The sequence below is a fragment of the Strigops habroptila genome, chromosome 5 (genome assembly GCF_004027225.2).
Source record: "Strigops habroptila isolate Jane chromosome 5, bStrHab1.2.pri, whole genome shotgun sequence".
NCBI lineage: Eukaryota > Metazoa > Chordata > Aves > Psittaciformes > Psittacidae > Strigops > Strigops habroptila.
In genome coordinates, this window is record NC_044281.2 from 73,124,063 (window position 1) to 73,148,444 (window position 24,382).

Sequence of the window (24,382 nt, forward strand, 5' to 3'; positions counted from 1 at the left end):
CTTACTACTTACCCGCAAAATATCAAACACTCTTTATAATGAGTAGCATTGCAAAAAATAGCTTTATTTATTAACTGCTTAATTTTTCAGTTCTTGGTTAAATTTGCTTCTATTGTAAAAATAATGTTGAGTTTGAAATGTCAATACAAATTTGCATGAGAGGAGTTTGGGGGTTTATTTTACTTTCTAAACCAGCATCCCTGAAAGTCTAAAGGGAAGCTGTTTGTTTATATGGTGTTATACAAGACGGATGGTATGCATTGGCCCATCTTTGCCTATGGCTGGTGTCAGTGCCATCTGATGTTAAGGAGCATCTTAGCTTCGAGTGTTCATCTGGGAAATTTACCTCTGGAGAAGATGGCACATCATGGGTTAGGATATTTCTTCTGAAATACTTTATCTTCAAGTTTTACATGATTTTTTTTAAGCTTTTTTTGTAACTATTGGATGATAAGGTGAATCCCAGGAAAAAGAAAACATCGCTCGTTCTTTATCTTTTGCTATACAGCCTAAAGCTGCTGTAGCTGGTACATCATCCAAGACACACATTTGTTTTGTTAGAAATCTCAAATCATACTCAACAGTTTTGAAGAGCTTCTTTTTCCATTGTTGTCTCTATAACGTGAGAATTGTCAGCCCATTGCTATGAGTGTCTTAGTCCTTTACTTAAAAAGAAAAACAGTTTCCTGTCCTTTAGAGTCCACAGCTTCTAAACCCATGCCTCAGTGCGGCAGAGAGTGATGGGAACAAGACTAGTATTTGCCTAGTTGGTGTCTAGTGCTGATTGCTTCACTTGCTCGGAATGACTTTGCTTTTCCTTCCTGTCCACTTGGGCCCTCACTGGAGGAAGAGATCAGAGAAAAGATGTTTGTCTGGTTATTTAGAAATCTACAGCCATCAAAACCTGCTGTCATCTTATTCTTAACGAGGAACGAACTAAAGTAACTTCCTTACTTTAATGATTTTTTTCACTGTTGTGCTGGAGGACCAGCACAGAGGATGGGAACATTCCTGGGGCTCTGCGGGCGGCATGGTGAAATGGTGTCAGGCTTGGAGGAGGTGATGGCGAGGGAGCAGGAGGCTTGTCCTGGCTGGTTGCAGCCTGGGAGGGCAGGCTGAGCTTGGTGGGTAGCTTTGCTGGGGATCACCTGTGCTTCAGTGCTGAGCATCCGCTGTCCCCAAAGCCTCTTGCTGTGCAGGAGAGCCTTTAAGAGCCAAAGCAGCTCATAGTGCTGGTAACTGGTTGGAGTCCCAGCTCCTTTCTAGCCCCTCCACCTGGGTATGGGTGAGGTGGAGATGAATGGACAACGCAAATACACGCACAAAAAAACAGAGTTCAAAAATCACAATAATTTTGGAAAACAGAGAAACCTGTTTCCAGGGAGGCTGAGGTTGATCTGCCTTGTATTTTGACCATTTATGGGGTTCTTATGGGTCTCTTTAAAAGCTGTTTCGCTCTGCTATTCAATAAAAAGCATATTTACCATAGCAACCACTTAGGCCGTGAGGAACATATACTACCTCCGAGATGGAGGCCACCTTCCAAAAGAGCCACAGCTGGCATTTGTAATGTGATCTTTTGTGCTACTTACAATGTTGGAGGGAGAGGAGGCGGAGGAGGCAGTAAGGGGGGAGCAGTGAGGTTTTTTTGGGGGGAGGTTGTGGTGATGGTTCTGCAAGGTTTAATGTTTATTTCTAGCAGCAAAGTGTTTTGCCTTGTTCCGTTAAAATAAATAAATAGGGGGCAGCTTTTTCCACCCTTTTTTCCTGGCATCCGCCCCAGGCCACATTAATTCTATGGAGTAAAAATGATCTTATTTCTTGGTAAACAAAGTTAGGGCAGGTAATGGCATTCAGGGGAGGATGAAGTGGCTGCAGATGCCAGTTGGCCTGGGATGCGTCAGGCTTCTCTGGTGTCCCCATTTGTCACTGCTCTGCCTGCCCACAGCACCTAGGACCTGGCTGCTCTTGCATGAGGCTCTACACCCGTTTCTGCATACGTGGAAATGTGATTAATCTCTTTATGGAGCAGTGAGGGGTATTCCATGGGCATGCTGATGTTTCTGTGCGAGTGCAATGTGGAGGGGTAGAAACTGGTTCTCCTCTCACGTTGCTGTGTCTTGTCTGCCCGCCAAGTGTACCTATGCCAGTTCTTCAGCCTGAAATGAGTTGCGCTGCCCTGAAGATGTGTAGGAAAATGCTAACACCTGCAAATCATTTCTTATCTCTCTCCTGTCTCCGAAATCAGGATTCAAAGCTAATCTTTGCAGCTAAATTACAAAGAGAAAAGGGGGGTTCTTCCTTCCCCTCCTTCTTTTATTCTCCCCCTACTCCCCTCCTTGTTCCTTTCTTTTTTCTCTTTTAACATTCTTGGTTCTCAGTGCTTGGCTGTGACTACCACGAGCTCCGTGTCAGGGCTGCAGCCTTTACACCCAGCACCGATGAAACCCCCCTTGGCTTCAGCACGAGTTTTCAGCTTAATGACTCAAGGCTACAGAACATGGCTGTCTATAATGCCTTAAGTAAAGTCTGTACTATTTGTCAGCCGTCCTCCTTTCAGATTTGTTTTAAGAACATTAAGTTAAGACTACAAAAATCGAAGCAAAAGACCAGCATGAATAATTTGGCTGGATTGCCCCCAGTGCCGAGGGCTGGGTTAATTCTGCTTTTCATGGTGCTTGAGAGAGTCTCCAAGGCCCATAATGAGAAACAGAATATTAAACTGAAATTATGTTCAGCATGTCTTGAGGAAGGTACAGCATGAGGCTCCATTTGAGACCAATGCATTTATTTGCATTTAGGTGCTTCACTCGTCTTGTAAGACTCTTGCATCTTGCTCTGGCACAGTCATGCTGCTTATCTGTGTCCAAAGGTGAAAGAAAACTGGGGGAAAAATTGTTTTAATAGTACACTATTAAGCTTGCTAGGTCAAAATTCTGAATTCAGCCTGCAGATAGCACTATTAAGAGGCTGGGATTTTTTTTTTTTCTTAAGGGTTTTTATGGTTATTTCCCCTCTTTTTTCTGACCTTTGATTTCATTGACTTTCATTAAGACTTTTTAAAACAGTTCTAGCAGGAAGTTTTTGGGCGTAAAGCAGACTCCAGCTGGGTGCCTTGTGTACTCCTCTGAGCAGCTAGCATGCTAGTTGTCCTGAAATCCCTGTTCAATGTGCACTTGATCTGCGCCACACATGGTGGTGGTAGGGATGGGATCTGGGTGCCTCAGGAGTGGGATTCTCGCATGGAAACTCTCTGTTGTGGTGTAGACAGGCAATTGAAAATGAGCATGGTATGTGTGTGCAAGGACCTCCAAAATCTGCTCGCTACAGAAAGCAGGCTCCTTCACAACCTTTTTTATCTGTGCATGCATTCCTACAACTTGAAGGAGAAAACCAGTTCTGTTCTTCCCCATTTTCTGCAAAGTAAATAGTCCGACTCAGCCATAGCCTGATTTGGGCAGGAGTATGGGTGAAAGACTGGTCCCAGGATCTGCCTCCTGCTGTCTCGGCTGTACAGAGACTTGCTTTTAGCTTCCTTTGTACCGGGCAAAAACATTCAGAACCCAAAATGGTGGTGGTTTGGTACAGTATATTTCTCACAAAACAGTTAAAGGTTTAAAAAATTCCTGTATTTTCTTCTGCAGGAAGGCCTTTTGAAGTCAATGTAAATGTTACCTTGGGGGAGGACTTCTAGTACTGTTTGGCCTGGGTTTTCTAATATGTAATGAACACAGCCATAAAGTAGACTGAATCGCCAAGAACAAAGAATCACTGTGCAGTAGTGTAGCTAATTTTTTTTTTCACTTTTGCTTAAGGAGGTAAAAATGTGTTTTCAAAACATAATATGACAAGCAAAACTGCAGGCAAAACTATCTGAAATGTACTCTCTGTTCTCAGCCTCTCTCTGCGTGGACAGCGGGTGTCTGGGACCGCAGGGTGGTTTGGAGGGATCAGGAGTTGTTTCCTGGAGTGATTAGAGTTCAAACTGCGCAGTCTGTCCTGCCTGGTCCCCAGTTTCTTTGTCTTATGTGGTTTGCACTTATGTTAAAAGAAAAGAGAGATACCTACAAATATCATTAAGTTTATCTTAGCTAGATTTTAAAAGTCACCAACAATGTCCCTTCAGACAGGCCAAAAGTGGGGTACATCCAGGCATGTGCTTGGTCCTGAATGTATGGAGAAGCCATCTGGAAGCATGATCTTGCAACTTCCACTTGCAGTGCTCATAGAGGGTTTTTAAAGCTCTTGCTTTGTTTGTCTTTAATATTTTGTTGTAGAGAAGCTGTTCTTCCTCTGGAGTAACCTCATAAGATGTTCTTGGGTTTCAGGCTGTGCATGCCCATGATGGGACACCCTATTATTCCCTGGAGATGTGCAGGGCGATCCTTTGAGTATGAAGACTGTATTGAGTTGCAGGAACACAGTGGTGTTTTGGGAGTAAGGAGTTGGGTATCATTCATGTCAGCGCCTGGCATTAAGAGGGAGGGACACATGCATGGGGTACGGAGAGGGCTGTGTGTCTGAACAGTCGCTGGTGGCACGTAGGTCATGCCTTGGTGCATGGACCCAACACTCAGGTCCTTGAGACTCAAACTGCAGAAATATCCATGCAGACTTAACTGGAAATCTCCTTTAGTGACTCTCTCCTTTTTAAATGCTCTATACTTTATTTGGCTAATTGCTTTGGCAGTTGCAAAGTAAACAAAATGTTTCATTAATACATGCCCAAAGTGTGCAAACATCTTGTCCTGAATTTTCGGAGCTGCATGGAGTTAAGCCACAGAACAAATTAAACTTGCTGAGAATTTTGTGGCTAAATCTTTCACCACTAATTCCTTTTGATTTTTCATTGGGACGGGTTGTGTTTAAGATAATCTCTGTTCCAACCTGAATGTTTAGGGCTAAGTATAGAATTCACCTACCAGCAGCCCAGTAAAATTGTTTTGGATGGATTCCTATAAAACATTATATTCAGTACCCACTAAAAATGAATGGGAAACCTAGTGCGTGGTTTGTGTAGAGCACAGAAGAAATGTGGACTCCTTAAAGGTAATTCACTTGGTAATTTGACACGTTTGCAAAATAGTTCAGATTTTAGGGGGCTGCTTCATGCCATTCTGTTTACTCTGTGGAACAATGTTTGTCCTCTATAGACCTGATTTAGGTACTGGAGGTAGCCCTTCTGCTTTAACGCCAAGACAGGGGAAATGTGCAAGCTTGTACCTCTTCCTGTGAAGTGAGCAGGAATTTAATGCTTCTGCAAACATAAGTCAGCACTAAAACACCTTCAGAAGATACCTTGGGGCTGGATTGGCAGCTGGGATGAATTGTCACGCTTGGCTGTAGTCAGGAGATCTGTGAGTAGCTCCAAGAACTCTGAAGTATTTGGATGTTGGGGTATTTCAGCTGTGAATAAATGCTGTGACATGTATAGTACTGCCAACCCCAATTGTTCTAGGATCATGAGTCAGGCCTCAAAAGATCATGAGGATTGGTGGGGATTTTTTTTTTGTGTGTGGTGTTCTTGTTTGTTTTCTGTTTCTTAAATAATACATTTTGTATTCTCTTTATTTGTTCTCTTGTTCCTGAGCCTGCAGGGTATACTCCGCTCGTTCTCAAACTTTTCTCTACAGCAGTTCAGGAGCTTGCTGTGTGCTGTAAGGCTGAGGTTCTTCTCTAAGTGCATGACTTCAAGGCTACCACTCTTTAAGAAAAACAGCAAGTACTGCTAGGCTGGCTATAGAATTGTGGGAGCTGGCAATCCTAGGTGTTGCTCCAGGAGAAGGCAGCTGAGTAGGGGTGTTACGGTATGCTTGGTACAATCTGTTGAGCATCTGTTTCTAGTGAATCCCCCTGTTGGACTTGGGAGAACCTGGTCCTTGATGCCGGCAAAGGCTGTGGCTCATGGGTGCTGGGGTGGCTTACCTTGAGATGGTTGCAGTGCTCCCAGGCTTGTCTGGCATTACTAGGGACAGCCTAGCAGCTCCTCCTGAAACAGCAGGTTTATAGCCCAGGATTCTGCTGTAAACCAGCACCAGGTTCTGATTCTTGGAGGGGCTGTGCTGCAGCTTCTACTCCTGAGCTGGAGCCCTGAGATTTGTCATTTTGGTTTGTCGAGGCACACCAAAATATATCTGGTATATTTCTCTGACATATCTGAGTATTGGAACCCCCGTGAAGGGGTGAGGGGGAAGCAAGCCAAAAGTTTGCTCATCAGAGCTCCTTAAGAAAGACATAACTATGCTGCCTTCAGGGTAGTGTACTTCAGCAAGTACATCTGCTGCATCTTGTATCTTTTGTTTATCAAATACCTGCTATGTCCCAAATGTGATGCAAATATGAGTCCCTAAATTCTGTCCCTTCCTGACTAGCTAGTTCAAGATACAGTAAAGCGGCAGCAAGCAACATTTCAAGGTAGAAACCTACACTGGGAAGATGGTTTAGGAGGGAGTGTTTTTGCACAGAGAAGCCCAAGCTGTGTTTGGATTCAGTCACGTGGCAGTTAACGTTACACGGGAGCATGCATATTAGATTAACTTCTAGGGACTTGCATGGGCCTAAAATGAAATGACGGTGAGCTATCAGCTCTCCTTCAGCAGGGCTGTTGTGCCAAGCGGGATGGAGAGAGTGCAGACGGTCTGTCCCCGAAGCCGGGAGCATGCATGTGGACTGCAGAGCAGGAGCCGTGCGCAGCAGCTCGGCCTTGGCAGTGGGCAAAGCGCCGCAGCAGCACCGGGTGATGCTGGAGAGCCAGATGGGTGAGCCTGTCAGATCAAAGATGATGTGTACTGAGGGTGGCAGACTTGGCAGGGCTGCTCGCCGCAGGTCCTTCTCCCCGTGCACCCTGTCTGCAGCTGAAGTTTGTGGCTGGATTCAATCTGGAGCTGAGAGAAGTAGGTATTGAATAATGCAGCCTCTTTTGGAGCCAGAATCCGTGCTGACTGGAGCAGGAGCAGCCATCGTGTGTAGAGCAGAAGGTTTAGTGGATATGATCCAGCCGCAGCACTGTCTTCTCCCAAATTTCTAGATCCGCAGTCTTCCCTTTCCAGTACGGCTTTGGGCTTGATGCAGAGTGGAAAAGCCCAAATATGCAGTCAAAGTAGCTGTCTCAGAATAACTATTCCTCATTATCTCTCCATGCAGCCACTCTTATTCAGCAGTAAGAGGTCCTTTGTGTGGTTTAGCTTAATCTGCTTTGGAAACGGATTAAGCTAAATCTCACAAAGAAACTCTTAGTGCTGAATAACAGTGTCCACACGGAGAGATAATTCAAAATAGTTGTTCTGCGTTTTTCAATTCACACTTGAGCCCTCACATAAAAACTTCCCAATGCAGATGAGCCCACTTGAATAGGAACCTGCTATTTTCTGTCTAAACAAGGTCTGTATACTGTGCCCAGGTGCTGTAGTAAAGAAAACAGCACATATTTGTCATTAAAAAGAAAGGAAGGAAGCTGGCATTGCTGGGCTCAGGACCATTTGCTTGCCAAATTGCTCAAACCCAGGATTACTGCTCTTCTCACCAGTTCATGTGGTTTGGGATTAGATTATTCATGGGATACTTCACTTTCTGGACAGCATAGATATCTGTACTCTCTCCTATGGAAGAAACTGGAGCTGCTTAGTAAGCCACTGTGTAAAGAGAAGGAAGGATGCTTTCTCCTCTGTCCTATACAGACCTATTTGGCAAGGGACAGACCCATTTTGGAAAGCCTTTGAAGAGTTAGAGATGTTGCAAATAACAAGGAGTGGTGCCCTCGTAAAGCAGTCTCCCACCCCTAATCTCTGAGCAATGTTCTCTGCCTAATTTCACAAAGCAAAGCTAGAAATTTTTGTCAAACAGACTTTGGTTTTGAATACATAGTAGACTAGTTCCAGGGAACCTTACCTTGAAGTTTCACTTGTCTCTGATAGATACCAGTCAGCACTTTCCCATCATGGGGATGCATTGCTCACTCATCAGTTTCAGCAGTGCAACCAAAAATGTTAAGTAACTTTCCCAAGTTGATTTTGAGAAACGAATGATTTCCATATCTGCATTTTAGAGGCGTGCAAAAAAACCTGCGGCCTCACAGGAAAACCAAACAAAAAAAGAAGAAACTGAAGAAATTTTTGAATTCCAAACCTAAAATCCTAACATACATCAGACCTTCCAGGAAAGACACTTCTGGTGCTATTTAGGTGCTGTCAGGACCCCATGTATCCATGAGTCTTTGTGTCAGATGTACCTTGCGTGTCATCTCTCAGAATTGGGAAGTTTAGAGGGAGCTAAACCAGTCCTTCCTCTACCCCCAGCAAGCAGAAGCTCTGCTGCCAGGCTTGCCTGTGTAGGAATGCTTACATACATAATGAGGGATAGGCTGGAAGTGGGTCCTGGCCATGAATGGTTTGAACCTGTATGTGTATGCAAGAGGAAGGGTGCAAATAAGAGACCTGAGGGTGTCCCTGGGCCTTGCATTGCTACCCTGCAGAAAGAGGTGGGTCTGTGCTGGTTTCCTAGGAGAGGCGAGCAGTTCTCTGACATGCATTTTTTCCTGTTGGCAGGACTCAAAGGCTTCTCAACTACTATTACTGTGGAAACTAGCTTCCCCTTCCCCTTCCTTTTTACTTTTTAGGCCGTGATTCAAGAAATCATTAAACGTGAGCTGATGTCCATCCATGTTCAGGACAACATTTAAGTGTGTGCCTTAAGTATTGCCTTGTATAGCATTCACTTTTCTCAGTTGGGGCACTGGAAATGAGCGTTTCTATGAAATAAAGCCTCTTCCTGAGAGATGGTTGTGGCTTCTGCCTGTCTCCAGCTAGGAAGTACTGAGAAAGGAAATGGAAGGAGAGAAGGAATAGCATGTCCTGAGCTCTTTTCCCCTGGAGCTTGTCCTTGTGCTAACGTATTTCTTGCCATGGCTATAGGAAGAGAAACCCTGAAGGAAGGTTTTGGTCTCTCGTTGCTCATCTGCTCACTGGGAAATCCATAAAATCTCTAGATGGCCTCCTCCCCTGGGTGGAAGGATGGTGTCTGGGAGAGGAAAGGCAAACCAACAAAATTCTTCCCTGTTGTATGCCTGCAGAGCGCTGCAATGTCCATGTTGTGTGTTATGGGGATGTGACCACCCTGTAATAAGGAAATGGTATTTTAAGGAGGAGAGCAGAGTGAAGGGACCTGAAAGCCTCCAGACTTCCTTACTGTGCACTTATGGCGATGAATGCTTCTCCTGCCAAGCAGCTGCATGGAAGCAGTGCCACTAGAAAACCCCAAATGGCTGTAGTGCAGTTTTCCCTGGCGGCAGAACTTCTGTTGCTGCATGTTGGGCACGTCCACATGGTTAATTAATATGAAGCAAGCGAGGGTTTGAATTGCTAAAGCTGTAGCTGCTCCACGTTGACTGCCCACCTCAATGCTTTTCAGGCATGCTGAGCTCTTTGGAGGGAAGTCATTTACTGGACATGAAGTAACCTGCTCCTCATTCCTTATTAAAGGGCTCTGATGGTCAGGAAGGGTTACCTTGGGATAAGCTCTGGTGTGAATCTAAGGCATTGCTCTGCAATTGCTCCGCAGTTGCTGCCCGAGGGGTAAACGTGAGGTAACAGATGCCATTTGGACTGAAGGTGAACTTTGCTCATGTCTATGTCCAGAGCCGAGCGTGTGGCCAGGCAGTTGCAGAGGTGCTGTAAGACCTTGGTGAAGCTCGCCCTGCAGTAACTTGTTCAGCTCATCATGCCCGGAGCACGTTCAGGGATGACCACTCACACCATAGATGGCCTGTTAAGCTCCGTTCCTGCGTAGGCAATTGTTTGGCCACCTCAGATCGCTATGCTGAGGTATCTGTGGGATGAATAAATGGTGAGAAAATGTGAGGGATCAGCCCGAGCACTGCTGGGAGAGGAGAATGGCTAAAATCCTGGCGCCTTGTTCACTTTCTGGCCGACTCAGCTGCTCTTTGCCTGGGCACCGAGCTGGGCTCATGACTCTTGCATTAAGGCATCATCATGCTCCCATTTGCTGGTAGTTGGGATTGGCTGCTTTAGTTTAGAATGGGAAATTATGGACCCTTCTCTTCCCAAGCACCATCCAAACCTGATGGTGATATCTCCCTGTGGACATCATATTTCACTGCTGTGGTTGTGAAATGAGCAGGTTGAAGCGCTTGGTACCAATTAAAGATAATTTCATTATCACTTATTTTACCTGTATTTAAGAGTATCTGATAGGCAAGCTACCCTCAGAAAAGTGAGTTGTTGTCCCTGACCTATATGGCTCAGATCCAGGGGAGATGGGGCTGTGCAGTGCAAGGCACGGCAGCGGTTTGGTTGCTATATGTATGTGCTGTGATGGGCACCGTATGCTCACGTCCCCTTCCCAGAAAGGTAATGTGTTCTGCATAGCAGATCATGGCAAAGCTGGAAGCGATGTACAGCTCCCCTGACTCCATGTTCACAGTCCGAACTGGTAGGCTAGCCTGTCTCTGACATGCATATTTAATGCTGTAGTTGTCTTTGCATATTTTGCTGGAGGGGGACTAAAGGCAAAAAACATACAGTTGCTCACCTGTCCTCGGCACAGGTGAGCTCTGCACTTTTTCCCTTGGACATCTGTGAGATGTTTAAAAGAGCAACCTGGGTTCCTGACATCAAGGAGTTAACAGCAGTGAGTATGGTACAATAGCTCATTAGGACTTAAACGTGGGCTGCAAACTCAGAAATCTTGATAATTTTGGTCTATAAGGACACTGAACTTTCAACCCTAGTTCAGCAATAATAAATGCCTGTTAAGTAAGGCTTCCTTTTATGAAGAGAGGGTGGATGGATGCATTTCAATGGGCTTTAAAATATTGCTACTCATTTCAGCGTCTGCTGCCCGAATGCATCTGGGCATGGGAAGGCATTTCAAGATCTGCACAAAAGCACTTTGAAGTATAACCTTTGTGAGCATCTTAGCTAAACCTGGCTGCAGTTGGAAGCAGCACTTTATTTATTTATTTATTTATTTGAGAGTCTTTATTCTTTTAAAGTTGCTTTAAAATAAAAAATAATAAAGCCACAAAAATGAACCTGTAAGCAATTAAATGAAAATGCAGGTTTGAAACTTTGACCCAGAGTGAAAGGTGGTGGTGGTGGTGTATATTTGGCTTTCACATGGATGTTTTCATAACTAAATGTATGAATCCTGGATTTTGAAAGCGGGGGAAGATGAAGCTGTGCCCTGGGATGGAGCTCAAGCAGTCGCTCAGGCTGACAGCCCAGCCAACCTGAAGAAGAGGGAGAAGAGGGGCTCGGGCACATAGCTATCATCCAGCCCATGGTAGCTGTGCCCGTAGAAATCACAGTGAGGAACTAAAGCATTTCTAACAGCCCTGTTGTCTATCTATGAAAGGATCCCATGGATGTTATGGGGACTAAGATTCAAAACAAATCACGAGTGACTGCAGCTCACCACTTTATAAGTTGCAGTCTTCCTTGTCTAGAGTTTGCAGGGCTTGGTCCAATTGGGCTTCTGTTGGGGTCCTATGTGAGACTCAAAATAGCGAGTGTGTGTGTGTGTGTTTTACCTCGCCTCTCAGAGAGCATGAGAGAGACCTCCGTGAAGAGAGTGACAGGGTTTGATATAAACCAGCAGGACTGCATTGCTGCCATTATTCGACAGTAAACCCTTTCACAATGCCATATGCTGTGCATTCCAGCGCAGCGGCGGAGGGTGTGATATAGTTAAAGCACACTCGGCAAACAGGAAACGCTGGTGACTGCTGTGTGTGCTTTTCATGGAGATAAAGTATTGAGAGCGTAACACAAAAAAAAGTGCTGGGAATGGGAGGGGGGAGAGGACGGCGGGGGTGAAGGAAAGGGATATATTTTGGGCCTGACGCTCCGGTCATTATGAAAACGCAGGCAGGAAATGCAGCCGAGACAACACCGCTTTGCTCCAAGATGTTTGTTTTACTCCATTACATATATTTTCTAGTTTGCTGCTGGGTATTGGGAGTGGGGATGGTTTTTCGTTTTCTTTAATTTTCTTTTTGAAGTTCCTGCCACTCTGGCTTAGTATCCAGCTCCCTTCCCCTCAACCCTACCCCCGTTACTAATCAAAGGCTATTTTAAGGGACTAGAGTACAGCAATACTCATTTCAGCACAATGCGAATATCGGTGTTGAACCTAAGCATAGTTATTTTCCTGGCAGTGGCTCTGCGAAAGGCATTGCAAAGCCTCCTCGGAGTTAGGAAGTCGCTATTGCAGGGCAGCAGGGAAGGCAAGGGGGATGGGACCAACAGGTCCTCAGATGGGGAGAGCTCTGAATCATAAACACGCCATAGCTTTAATAAAATAAATGAAGTGGAGCCTTTTCAGCTGAGGGCAGGCTGTATTGGGGCAAGCCGGGCTTTTAGCGTTGGGAGTGAAAATTGACAGGCTGAGAACTGGGACATAAACAAAAATGTCAGTCCCTGGGAGTCTTGTTCACTGGACAATGTCTCAATTGTTTCAGTGATTTTTCGCAGGCAGCAGGGGATAGTGGGAGATTTAACTCTTTACCGGCCACGCAGGCGCCTGAGGTGCTCGCAGAATGAAGAAGTGGCAGAAAAGAGCATTTTTTCTTGTTTGGAAACGATTAAGCATGTCAGTGGGTGATAAGGAAAGGTCACACTGTTCTCCACATACTTGTCTGCTGTTCAAGTTGGGCTTTACACCGCTTTAATTTTGTTTAAGTTTTGCTGCTTGCCTGGAAAACTTGGTTTTGGTTTTGTTTTGGGTTTTTGCTTTTTATCAGGACAAATGACATTATGCAGCAGACCAGTAGATATATAATAAGAAGGGAAGATGCGTGTGGGGGGGTTACATGTTAATTTTTATTAGTATTTCTTCATTAAATGGCTGACAGGCAAGCTTAGGTATTTTAAGGCTATCTGGATGATTTGGAACAGGCTGAAATGTGAGATAGGGAATGCCCTTTATTTTATTAACCGCTTGACAATTTTGCTGAAGTCTCAAAAAAGCATCTTCAAAGGAGGCAGAGGAGCAGCGAGGAGCTTCGTTGTCTCATCCTTCTTTTGCTTTATTTATTATAAAAACAAACATTGAAACGTGTTGCATACCAGCCCAACGTGGGCAAGGTTCAGAAAGCTGTAACTGGTAATTCTTTACTCATCAGATTCTGACTGCGTGTTTTGTTGTGGGAGGAGGGTGAGACTGCAAACCCAAGTTGCTTCTTCAGGGCGCAAAAGCTGTTGAGGTTTATTTGCAGGAAGATAAATCTTTTTTAATAAAACGTGGGTCTTGCCTCAGTTGAGTGAAGTTGAAACATTTCGCAGGCTGGAAGCCAACTCGCTTGGTGCGCAGCAGCCCGGTATTAAAGGTCTGGGATGTGCTGAGGTTGCTTTAACTTAATTTATGGAATAATAATGTATCCCATTTTCGTATCTGTGCATCCTCCGGCTGCTTTGTGTTCGGATGCATGTTCGCAGCCCCGCACTTTCTCCTGCTTTCAGATTCCTCCTTCCCCTGCCCCCCATCCCCTGCCTGCACTCAGCCGTCCCTGCCTGCTGCTTGCTGGCAGGCAGGAGGTTGAGAGATGCCGAGAGCTCTCCGCCGCCTTCCTGCCGGGCAGGAAATTGCCTCCTCCGTGAATGCTGCACACTGTAACGCAGCAAAGCTTGCGTTCATGGGCAGCCTTCTCCCCACATTCCCTGTTGGGAGATACAGTCTCCTGTGTGATAAGGATGGGGAACGTAAGCTGTTGCTCTCCAGATGCTTCCCTGTGTTTTTCACACTGATGGGAGAGAGGGAAGAGGGTAAAAATAACTGCAGTGTCCTCTTTGACAAAGGCTGTCTCCGAAGACCAGAGTGGGGAGGGTTTGTTGCTGCCCCTCTCAGAGCCTGGCTAGGACTGCAGATACAGGGTACTGAAAGCACATGCCAAATCATCCATGGAAAATCTGGTTCCATATGTGTTTTGAATTGATACTGGTTTCAGAGATTTAGAAAACAAAAGTTGTTGACATGTCAGAGCAGTTGGTTCCCTGGGTAAGTATCCTGAGTAGAGCTGGATTTAATAATTTATAATTAATCATTCGTGCAGTGAAATGAATTGCTCTTCCTGTTAGTTAAGGATCACTGAAGAGATCGTGATTTTTCTTGAAACTGTGTTTGTTACTCATGCTCTAGTCTCAGTGTTTTGCCTTGGAGATCATCCACCAGCAGTTCTTCTGAGCTGGTTGGTGTTGGAGCTCCTCCGAGCAGAGATGGGGAACATGTGATGTGTTTCCGTTCCCTGCGTTGAGCAGCGAGTGATACTCTTTAATTAGTAAAAGTTTATTTTCCATGAAGATTCTCCAGTGCTTGCATAAAATTCACTGTCTTGGCAAGTGTCCTTATGACCAAATTCATTTGCTGGTGTAGTCACAAAAAGCGGTTAGATTTGTCTGTTCATGAATTCCTCTTATTTGTTACAGAGTACAGTGTAATGCTAATGCAGCTCAGGTTGCACTGGTTTTGTGCATTATATAAACACAGAAGGAAATAAAATAGTGTTTTGAAGTATCTTCTTAGCGCTGTTTTGAAATTTCCACCCCTTTCTAGTGATGAATAACAGTCAACTTTCATTTGAACATGAACTCATTACTGATTATAACAGCCGACGAGAGATCTCTGCTTCCCTGCTCCTCCTCACTCCCCATCTCCTAGAAAGGCTTAACTGCTGTTCCAGGTGAAGCAATGCTATCTTGGTGCCATTGCAGAACATGTTCATGAGATGTCCATTTTACAGCCACACAGCCCATCTGTGCGTCTCGTTAGTTGCCACAAGTAGTATTCAGGGCCACATCTTCCTAGATGGGGCTTTGAGCAACCTGCTCTAGTGGAAGGTGTCCAAGCTTATGGCAGGGGGGTTGGAACTGTATGAGCTTAAGGTCCCTTCCAACCCAAACCATTCTGTGATTCTATGAATTAGCAAATACTTAATTTTCTAGTTTAGGTGAACCAGCAGGTGGAGAGGGATGGGGACATTGAGGAGAAAATGCATGGGGACATTGAGGAGAAAATGCTTTTTGTAGATACGTGTGGTGTCTGTAACCCTTCAAGGCATGCTCAACTGCCTAGGATGAACAGCATCTTTAACATTTGCTTATGTTAGGGTTTTGGTGAAGCGCAAGCAGCAGGGCATCTACTCCAATTTCTCACCCACCCTTGCTCTAGGATGTGCCTGGAGGAGCCTGTGGAGCTTGGGTGTCGTGTGCTCTCATGTCCTTTCACCTTACAGGACCTGAATCCAGCTTATGGAGGTCGGGAAACTAGCAAAGCAAGAAACAGGTTAAGTCACTCTTAGTAATAGTCGGATGTTGCTTGCCCGCCTTCTGGAGTGAGCATGTGCTGGGTGGTATAAGGGTTTGGATACTTCTTGCCATGCTTTTCTTGTGAATATTGACCCAGCCTGGGGAGATGTGGGCATGCGGTGGTGGTTCATGAAGGGCTTAGGGAAACGCTCCTGTTTTTCTGGTTGGGGGTTTGGAGGCATGATTGAGAACTACCGCAGATTTGAGATACTGTCACTGAAGTGAGGTGCTCTCCTTCTCACTGCGCTGTCAACAGGAGAGTTGTGCCTGTCTGCAGAGATGAATGGACTCCTGTACGATTCTGTGCTGCCCTTGTGCTGGGTAAAAGCTTACTGGAAATCACTCCTGTTTCTGTGAGGAGAGAACTTTAAATCTCCCATTTGCTGCTTGAACATCTTCCCAGTGAAACCTCGGGGTAAACACGTACACAGGAGTCTTCCCTGTGGGCCACTTCTCACCAGCATCTGCTGCACCCGCATGTGGAGGTGGCGGTGGAAGTTCTAGATAATGGTACTTAGCACTTATGTAGCACTTCATGTTTCCAAAGTGCTGTACAAACCCAAGGCTCCCTATCAGTCCCTTGGGAAACACGGAGCTTGGTATTATTACCATCATTTATGGGCAAGAAAAGCTGAGATGCGGAGAGGTTAAGTGGTTTGCCCAAGCCCACACAATGAGTCAGTGTCAGCTCTCAGATTAGGTTTGGAGTTTTCCTGGCGCTTGCTGTCATTGTGCAATCAGCTGGAGTGCGTTGCCCTCATGAGATGCTCCTTGTTGAGCGCTGGAAACTTCGTGCAAAGGCTTTTGAGATGTGCTGAGGAGATCCTGCTTGGAGACAACACTGATTGCTTCTGTTTATTTTAACACAGACTTAGACGATATTTTACAAACCCTTCCAAGAGACAAAAAAAAGTTGCCTTCTGTGGAGAAAAATCCAGACTGTAAAATTCTGTTCAGCTCCTGGTAGCATCTCATTGTTCTGGGGAGGCTGTGAATAGCTGTGTAATGAAGTACTAATCTACGAGGTGAAGCAAAGCAACCCTTCAGTATCAGCAACTTTTTACAGCTTTTGGGGAGGGAAGGTACAGCAAGAGACTCCAGTCTGTGAGAAACAATGCCTCGTCTACACATGGGATTGCTCTTCAGGAGCTACTTCACGCTAGCTCCTGTGTGAGGATGCTTTTGTTGTAGAGTAAGCGTGTCTGCCTAGTGCAGAATAAGTCACTTTCAAAGTAGATTAGGCTAAACTGGGAAGATGCTCTTAATCTGAAGTTGTGGGTTCTGCATCTGTATTTGATGTAAAATAGATATTCTCCTTTAAAATTGGATTTGTGTATTCTAGATTGATTTATCTTTTTTCGTATGGAGACAAAGCCTCATTTTGAGAACCGCAATTTGATCGAGATACCAAAATTACCTGCTTATTCAATGGGGATGCCAGGCAACTCTCTCCCTCTGTTAGGTGATGCAGATTTTCAGATGAGCCATTGCTGATACTCTATTTAAAGATGGGGTTGAGGGGGCAATATCCAAAGGATGTTATTTCCCTAGATGCCCAGCAGTTAAACTAGTTGTGGCTCTTTTACAGAATGAAATGAAGAAGTAAATGAATGAAACAGGGCTGGAGGAACATACAGGCAAACTTAGAGTTCGCGAGGAGGCTGTCGGAATGGTGTCCTTGGGTTCCAAACTCTCTCGGTCTCCCAAAAAGCAAAGCCAGAGGGCTGGCTGGGCACAGGCTGCATGGCTGCCAGGCGGGATGGGGTGGCAGAGCCGTGGTTCAACAGGAATGCCCGTGCGTCAGTGGGAAACCACAGGGTGTGGTGCGGAGCTGGCGCTGGCCGGGGAGCCGCAAAGACAATGAGTCTGTGGTAGGCATTAAATGATACTAGAGAGCCCGTGCTAATCTCGGTTTCATGTGGCGTGGTCTGTTTGGATTAAAACACAAGGGCCAGGGCTTGTTTTGTTGTTCTTTATTGCCAGCTCTGCCATCAGCTAGCCTAGCGTCTTGGAGCTAGTCATTTAATATCTTTATTCCACTGAGAAAGCAGGAATAGCCTTCCCGCACACATGCCGTAAGGTGGAATTAGCATGCGTAGGCCAATTTCTGAACTTTACACCAAGCCCTTATACCCAGTTGAGTCACTGCATTTGTTTTGCAAGCTTTTAAATTTCCATTTCAGTGGCAGAAAGGTGCCTCTTCTGAGCTGGCTTCAGTGGCACGTCCTCTGCGGATACTTCACTGCAGTGGTGGGAGACCCCAGCAGCCCACTTGGGCAGGAGAGCTAACTCCAAGAAAGCGTTTTGCCCCAAGCCCACTTGAACAGTGGTTTGGGGTAATCCCACCTCTTTGGCTGAATTCGGATTCTAAGGTTGAGGACTGATGACTTATTCTTTGCTGGGACTTTTCCCTCCCTTGCCCTGTGGCTTGTTTGTGTGGTACTGTATGGGGCAAAGGCACCGTAGGTTATCATATTGCGTGTTCAGCTTTCATGGGCGACAATCAGATATGTACCTCCGTGCTCTGAACTCTTACACCGTGGTGAAGCATGTCATAAGGTGTCCAGAGATGTCTCCCCATCCCCCACTGCCCACATGCCAAAATAAATATCTGATATGAAAGTCAAGGTACAGAAGCCAGTTGGATTGTACAAAAGGTCCTGTCTCCCTTCTGTGCTCTTGTCATGTTGGTTTTTTTTATGATACAATTTTCCTGATGGGTTGAGTGACTGTCTACAGTAGAATAAAGGGATGGAGAAGAGATTTTGGCATTTCTTTGAGCAGTAGCATGTTCCTTCTTTGAAATCCAGGGGTTTTTTTGTTTGCTTTGTTTTTTTTATATCCCCCCTCCCCTGTTTTCACAAATGGAGGAGAGGAGAAATTGTGTGCATGTGTGTGTGGTGCCCTGCCAAGCAGAGAAACTAAGCAGACAGCCTCTATTGCTTTTGCTCTCACATCTCTAACTTAATTATGGGGGAGGCAAGGGGTGTGTTGTGTTTAATGTACTCCATGCTTCCAAAACTCTGCACTCTCGCGTGCTAGGGGCTGACCACTGGCACGGGCTTTCATTAGTATTTCTTATTTACCCTGCCCTTCTGAATTATCACTTTTGGTTTGGGGGCTTCTTTGTAAGGGAATTCTTTTATTTTTATTTTTATAATTGCTTCTGGATCTACAGAAGCACATGTCGAGAATCATCTCAATGTCACCAGTCTTTAGTTCAACAAGAACGCTATAGAAACGAAAGGTTCTGTCATCCATCAGATTTTCTGTTCCATTTGTTGAAGATGAAAGGCGAGCGAATTTAGTGCTCACTTTCTTCTCCTTCTGACAGTTATTGATCCTCCCTGGAACTCTGCAATTCGCGCTCAGAGCTGGCCTTGACACAGGGAATCCCCAATTCATTATGTGTGTGCTCACTAGCGCCGCGGCAGTGCGGCTCAGTTGCCCTTCCAGTTTCAAAGCTGTTTGTTATTTTTCAGCTGCACCTTGTGAGCAGGGATTCCCCCCTCCTCCTCTTCTCACCCCTTTTGCCTTATGAGACTTTTAATCTGGAAGCTGTTAATGTTTCAGAAACAGCTGCTAGAACAAGGGGGTTAAGTGGTTTCAGAGGCTTTCTTGATTTGTGCAAAAAATAGGAAATGGCTGAATCTATTTCTTTAAGACAACAGGGTGCAGGAGGGAGAGAACCTGCAGTCTGTTGGATTTTAGTTGAATTTTATGGTCTTCAAGGATGCGAGATTGTCAGGTTAGAGGCTCTGTTAAAACCAAGACTGTGGAGTAAATGTTTTTATTCGATGGCTTCCATCTCCAGAAATAGGGCTGCAACAATAAAAGAAGAATAGATGTAACAGTGGGAAGTATCATAGTCTTCTACATCCATTACCTCCATGGCCTTTAATTGAAGGTATGCCTGGGTGGATGGGAGCAGAGTCTGATTGGTTTCCTTCAATGCTCCCTGAGCTGGCCAAACACAAGCCCAACACATCATATTGCAGACGGGAGCTGACATTAACCGGCTTGGCGTGGTACAGCCTTCCTGGAGGCACCAGTTACTTTCTAGAATGAGATTTGTAGTGCTCTGTGCTTTTCCAGCATCTCCTGTGCTGCAACATGGTACCTCCTCTTTTGTGAGTGAGGATGGTGAAGTCTAACAAACAAATTTTTGTGAAGCTTCTACTTGTTTTATATCAGTGAGAGCCTTTTAGCGAAGGTGCAGTGAAGATGTAATGTCTTGATTGTTCTGTGGTGAGCAATAACAAACTCTATAGCTCTGCCTTTTTTTTGTATAAATGTTTGTGGAGCCCATCCCCATGTTCTCTGTGACCAGCTAAGGGACATCCATTGTAGTGTTCAAGGCCAGGTTGGATAGGGCTTGGAGCAACCTGGAAGGTGTCCCTGCGCATGTCAGGGTGGGTTGGAACTAGAGGATCTCTAAGGTCCCTTCCAACCCAAATCATTCTATGATTCTGTGTGTCACCCTTGTTGTCCCAGTCCTCCTTCTCCAGGCTCCTTCGTTCTTGGGGTTTACTTAACCCTTGGCCACCAAAACGCATTTCCTACCAAAAATCTTCCACAATGGAGGGGAATAACCCTTCCCTAAAGAGACAAGACCTACCTAGTGTGCTGTGGGTCACGGCATATCCCCTTAGGGCTTGGTCTGGAGCTTGCTGCGGGAGGAGAGGGCAGCTGGACTGGTGAGTGCCGAGCTGATGGCAATCAGGCTTCCCCCAGCTGGTTACAGGCTTTGCAGGAGGTTGGTGGGCCCTTAAAAAAGGGAGTTTCACATCTGCTTTTGTTTATCCTTTTTGCTGCAGGCAAGGCTGAAAACTTAATAAATTGCATGAAACCTAAGGAAGCATGAATATAAAATAGTATTAGATAAATTACAGAAGCTTGCCTACCTGTAACGTTTTTTATAACATAAACGGTACGTGTGTATTATTTCTCTATAAAGTACCCACATGCCCTGGCCTCTCACTGAGGCTCTCTTGTTCAAACATTCCTGCATTCTCACTACTTCTGCTCCTCAGCTTCCACCTCCGACTCCTCCCAGGTTTTAACATCATTCTTCAGTGGCAGGCGTTTAACGCACCAGTGCTCTGAAGATGTGATGATGGTTTTTGGAAGGATATTTATGAAGCGGTTTTTAAGTATTTTGGAGGCTCATCTCTGAAGGAGCAGATGAAAGAAAAATGCTTGTAATGCTGGTAGCGTATGCACAGTGTACAAAGAATGTCTCAACTACTTTCCTTAATATGTGCCTGTATTTGCTCTAATGTTCTCACCATTTTTTCAGCCCGGCTCTCCTGGCAGGGGCAGGGATGAAAGGGGAATTGCGAGAGAGAAACAATAAACTTGTAAACCAGACACCTTAGTAAGAGATGCTGTAGCTTCAAATATTTGCAGTTCCTTTGTGAAAGAATTGGCATTGCACATTAACCTTAACGTAAGTGTAATATGGCATGTATCTAAAGGCAGAATCGAAGAATATGAATTTCTGAGGCTAATGGTTTTTGAATAAATTCAATACAATTGTCTGGCAGTTATTAGCAGAATGTGTGAATCAGGGGCTGTGCAACACTGTATACTTTGAAGACCTTGAACTATTTCTACCAGTTAAGAGCTGTTAGAATCTGCTGAAAATTAGCTTCATTCAGTTATCGTACAATATAGTGAGCTGTTCTGGCAAAAAGCATTATCTGCCTAGCATTGAGGCACAGTAAATTCTTCTGTTCTTCTGTCCTGAATTGCAGATAGATCTGACTGAGGTCAGCTAGCCTGGCTTCTGTGCATGCACATGTGTATGCACCACCCATACATATAGGTAAGAAGATCTATGGCTAGATGTAAATATTCCCATGTAATTTGCATTGCTGTCATGCCGGCATGGGCAGGTCACAGGCACCCTGGCTCTCACCAGCCACTCACCAACCCTGAACAAGTGTGTGTTCCCTGCTCCAAAATATCCGTAACGCTGCGTTAGATTGGACTTTATTTGGGTGTATAAAAAAATAACCAGTGCCTCTATTATGCAGAATGTCAAGCTGAATATTTGTGTTGGCTTTTGCTGGCTTTATTATGAATCCTGTGGGTCTGATGGAAGGAGAGGATGAGAAGAAACACAAAAGACTAGCAGTGTTTGGCCTCCCGTATGCGGAACGTCACAGTTCAGTGCAAGCCAATACGGAATTACGTTGCTCGCTTTGGTATGGCATCTGGGCTAATTTGTCTCGCTCATTACAATGGATGTAGCAGAATGCTGATGCCATTAACAGTGTCCACGATCCAGGCTGGTATCTCTACCTGAGCTTTACGGTGCCTCAGGAGTGTCTGAACTTTCATGGAGCTGGTGACTCGATGAGATGGGCAAAGTGTAAAGGTCTCTAGACTGGGGCAGTAGTATGCTGCCAGAGTACTTACAGGGCCAGTACGCTCTTTACATAGTTACTTTTAGAGAAGATAGGGTTGTTGGCAGAGGAAGAGAGTCGTTGTCAATGTCTGCTAGTACCAGGTGTGTGTAAGACTAGTTCATTAACTGCCTTGATTCCTTAGGGTCAACAAAGAGCACCCAAGTCTTCGTAGAGGCTTTAAAGGCTGTATTTAGCAAAGATTTTCTTGTGGATAAAGCATGAGAAGTAGTGATTTAAGTTAGCACTTCAGGGAGAAGAACTGAGGGGATGGGAGAGTGGCTTGTACCTGGGGAAGAGTGGAGTCATAAAGGATTTTCCATTTTATACTGAAAATTGGAGCAGAGTGAACTGTGGGGAAACAAAATTCAGACATGATTAATCCTTCTACAATGTACAAGGAATAGAGAGAGACTGGATGAATTAAAGCATGGAGATTCTTAGATAACTTCTTAAATTAAGGGCAGCTCTTTAAGGAAGCCAAGAAATTGGGTCTGGAAGCAGTAAGATTGGTAAGCTGCCTCCAGCTTTAGACTAGATGGCTTTAGACTCCACTGTCTGCTTCCATGTTCTTTTCTTTATCCTTCATATCTGCCCCAAATACTGTTTGAAGTAGTATCACTGCTCTTGCGAAAATAGGCACCATATAGTGAGGAGGTAGCAGTCAACTTGAGCTTGTTGGCAGGAGTGGTGGGAATGCAAATGTCAGTGTATGATTTGAAAAGTCAGGTACTCACAGTGGGCAGCGGGTTTCCACCACAGAACCAGCTTATCCATTTTCCAGTAGGGTCTGTAGACAGTGGATCCCACAGCCCCACGTGGTCTCTGGCGTATTACAAGATTTCATAGTTGTGGTCACTTCTAATTTGCCATGCAGACTATTAAAGAGCAGAGTTCTGTTTTCTGCCTTGAAGTGTTTAAAATGGAACTGCATATCCTGGTAAAACCATTCCAGTAAACGTAGTCCCAGTGTTTTGCAGGATGCGAACCTCCATCAGTGGTTGGTGTCCCTGGTGTTTGTAGCTACTGAAGGCACTATCACCAGGGTGTTATCAATATTAAACCCGGCGTGTAGTTGCTTTACCCCCAAGTCTTTTCACAGCATGTGTGAGTTTCAGTATAAAAATCTAAGATGGATTCCCTGAAGGAACTGGAATTTCTGGGTGTTGCGAAGTCCTTATTAGGAAATTGGAAAGATACACTGATGAGTGTGCCTGCTTAAAATCAGATAGTACAACAGTTCCCACCATTATTCTCCTTCTGGAAGGATTGCTTGTTAACTAAGCTGGTGTTTCAAATTAGAATGAGATGGAAAAGCACAGTAAGCAAATTATTTTCTTGAAGTTTGGATATTTCCAGTATTTAGAAAAATGATAACTGGATAACTCCTCTTTGAAGCATTACCAATATATGAGTAGATACTGGGGTCAACTTCTCTATTTCTACTTTCTTGCTCCTCCAGTGAATCTGTGCTGTACAGCCCAGCACAGAGTTATAGTCTAGTTTTCTAGCAGCAACAGCCCCATATCATGCTGCTTGTATGTGGCACCTTACCATTTTGGGTCTATGAGAAGTCCTGCACATGAGCCAGGGCCGATCATGCTCACACTGCAGCTAAGAACATTCAATAACTTTTGTTTATATGAAGGCACTAAGACAGATCTGTGAAAATGCTGGTGGAACTGAATGTTTTAATGTCCAAAATTAGAGTATGTTGTAATCAGTCTGACACAACTCTAGCAGAACAAAAGCCCTTGCATGGGCAATAAGTCTTAAATTTCTAACAGAGTTCTTTTTAACTTTTGGAGGGTTGTATCATTTGTTGTGAAATTCTGGGGTAATGGTTAAATGGCTGAGGAGTAGAGGTCCAATTCTGTAGCCCATGGTAATTATTCTCGTACTCCTGTTTCTGTTTTAAGCTTGTGTGAGATATTAACATTCTGGTGGATCCGATGTTTTCACGTCCTTCGTGAGTGTGGGTTGTGGGATCTCTGCTGGGCTGTCAGCTTGCTGCTTTATTGCAAGCCAGTTAACAGCATGGAGGATGGAGAATATCCACCTTAGCTGGGGGGGTCAGCAAGTCATGGACAGTGTTATCTTTAGACAGTTTGCTGTGTGGTGTTCCCCTAATAGGCAGACCTCCTTGAAGCATGGCCTAGGGAGCTTTGGAAAGCATCTCGGATGGAAATGCCAGACAGTTGTTTTACACTTGTTAGCAGCTTTTATCCGGAAGCCTTAATAACATCATTGCAAAGTGTTGTTTAACAACTGGCTTCTTTGACAACCGTGGCTCTATTGGTAATGAGGGAGCTTATTTTATGAAAGTGCTGCAAAGAAATCAAGGGAAGGGGGGCCATGGGTAAATTGCTTTAATACAACTTTTGTTTAATAGAGGGCTAGGTTTGTACAAGAGATGGATTAGCAGATGAGATTCCCCCTTACTTCTCCAGCAATTCTTTGGAGAGGGTCTTGACTCAGTCTATCCAAAAAAGCGTACATTCTCCTTCCCGTAAGTTTTGCACACTAATGGCAGAGATGAGTAAAGAAAAATAGCCCATCCAGCTGTAGGCTTTCTAACACAGCTATTAGGTTTCAGGCAAGCAAATGTTGGAGAGAAAAAAGTGCTCTCCAGCAATTGTAATTAAGGGAAGAGCA

The 24,382-nt window shown here is 44.8% G+C and overlaps 1 protein-coding gene across 24 annotated transcripts in view; it reads left to right on the top strand.

Moving 5' to 3' along the window:
- Window positions 1–24,382, top strand: part of TCF7L2 (transcription factor 7 like 2) — a 179,553-nt gene that overhangs the window by 64,172 nt on the left and 90,999 nt on the right. The gene's annotated exons all lie outside the window — the stretch shown is intronic.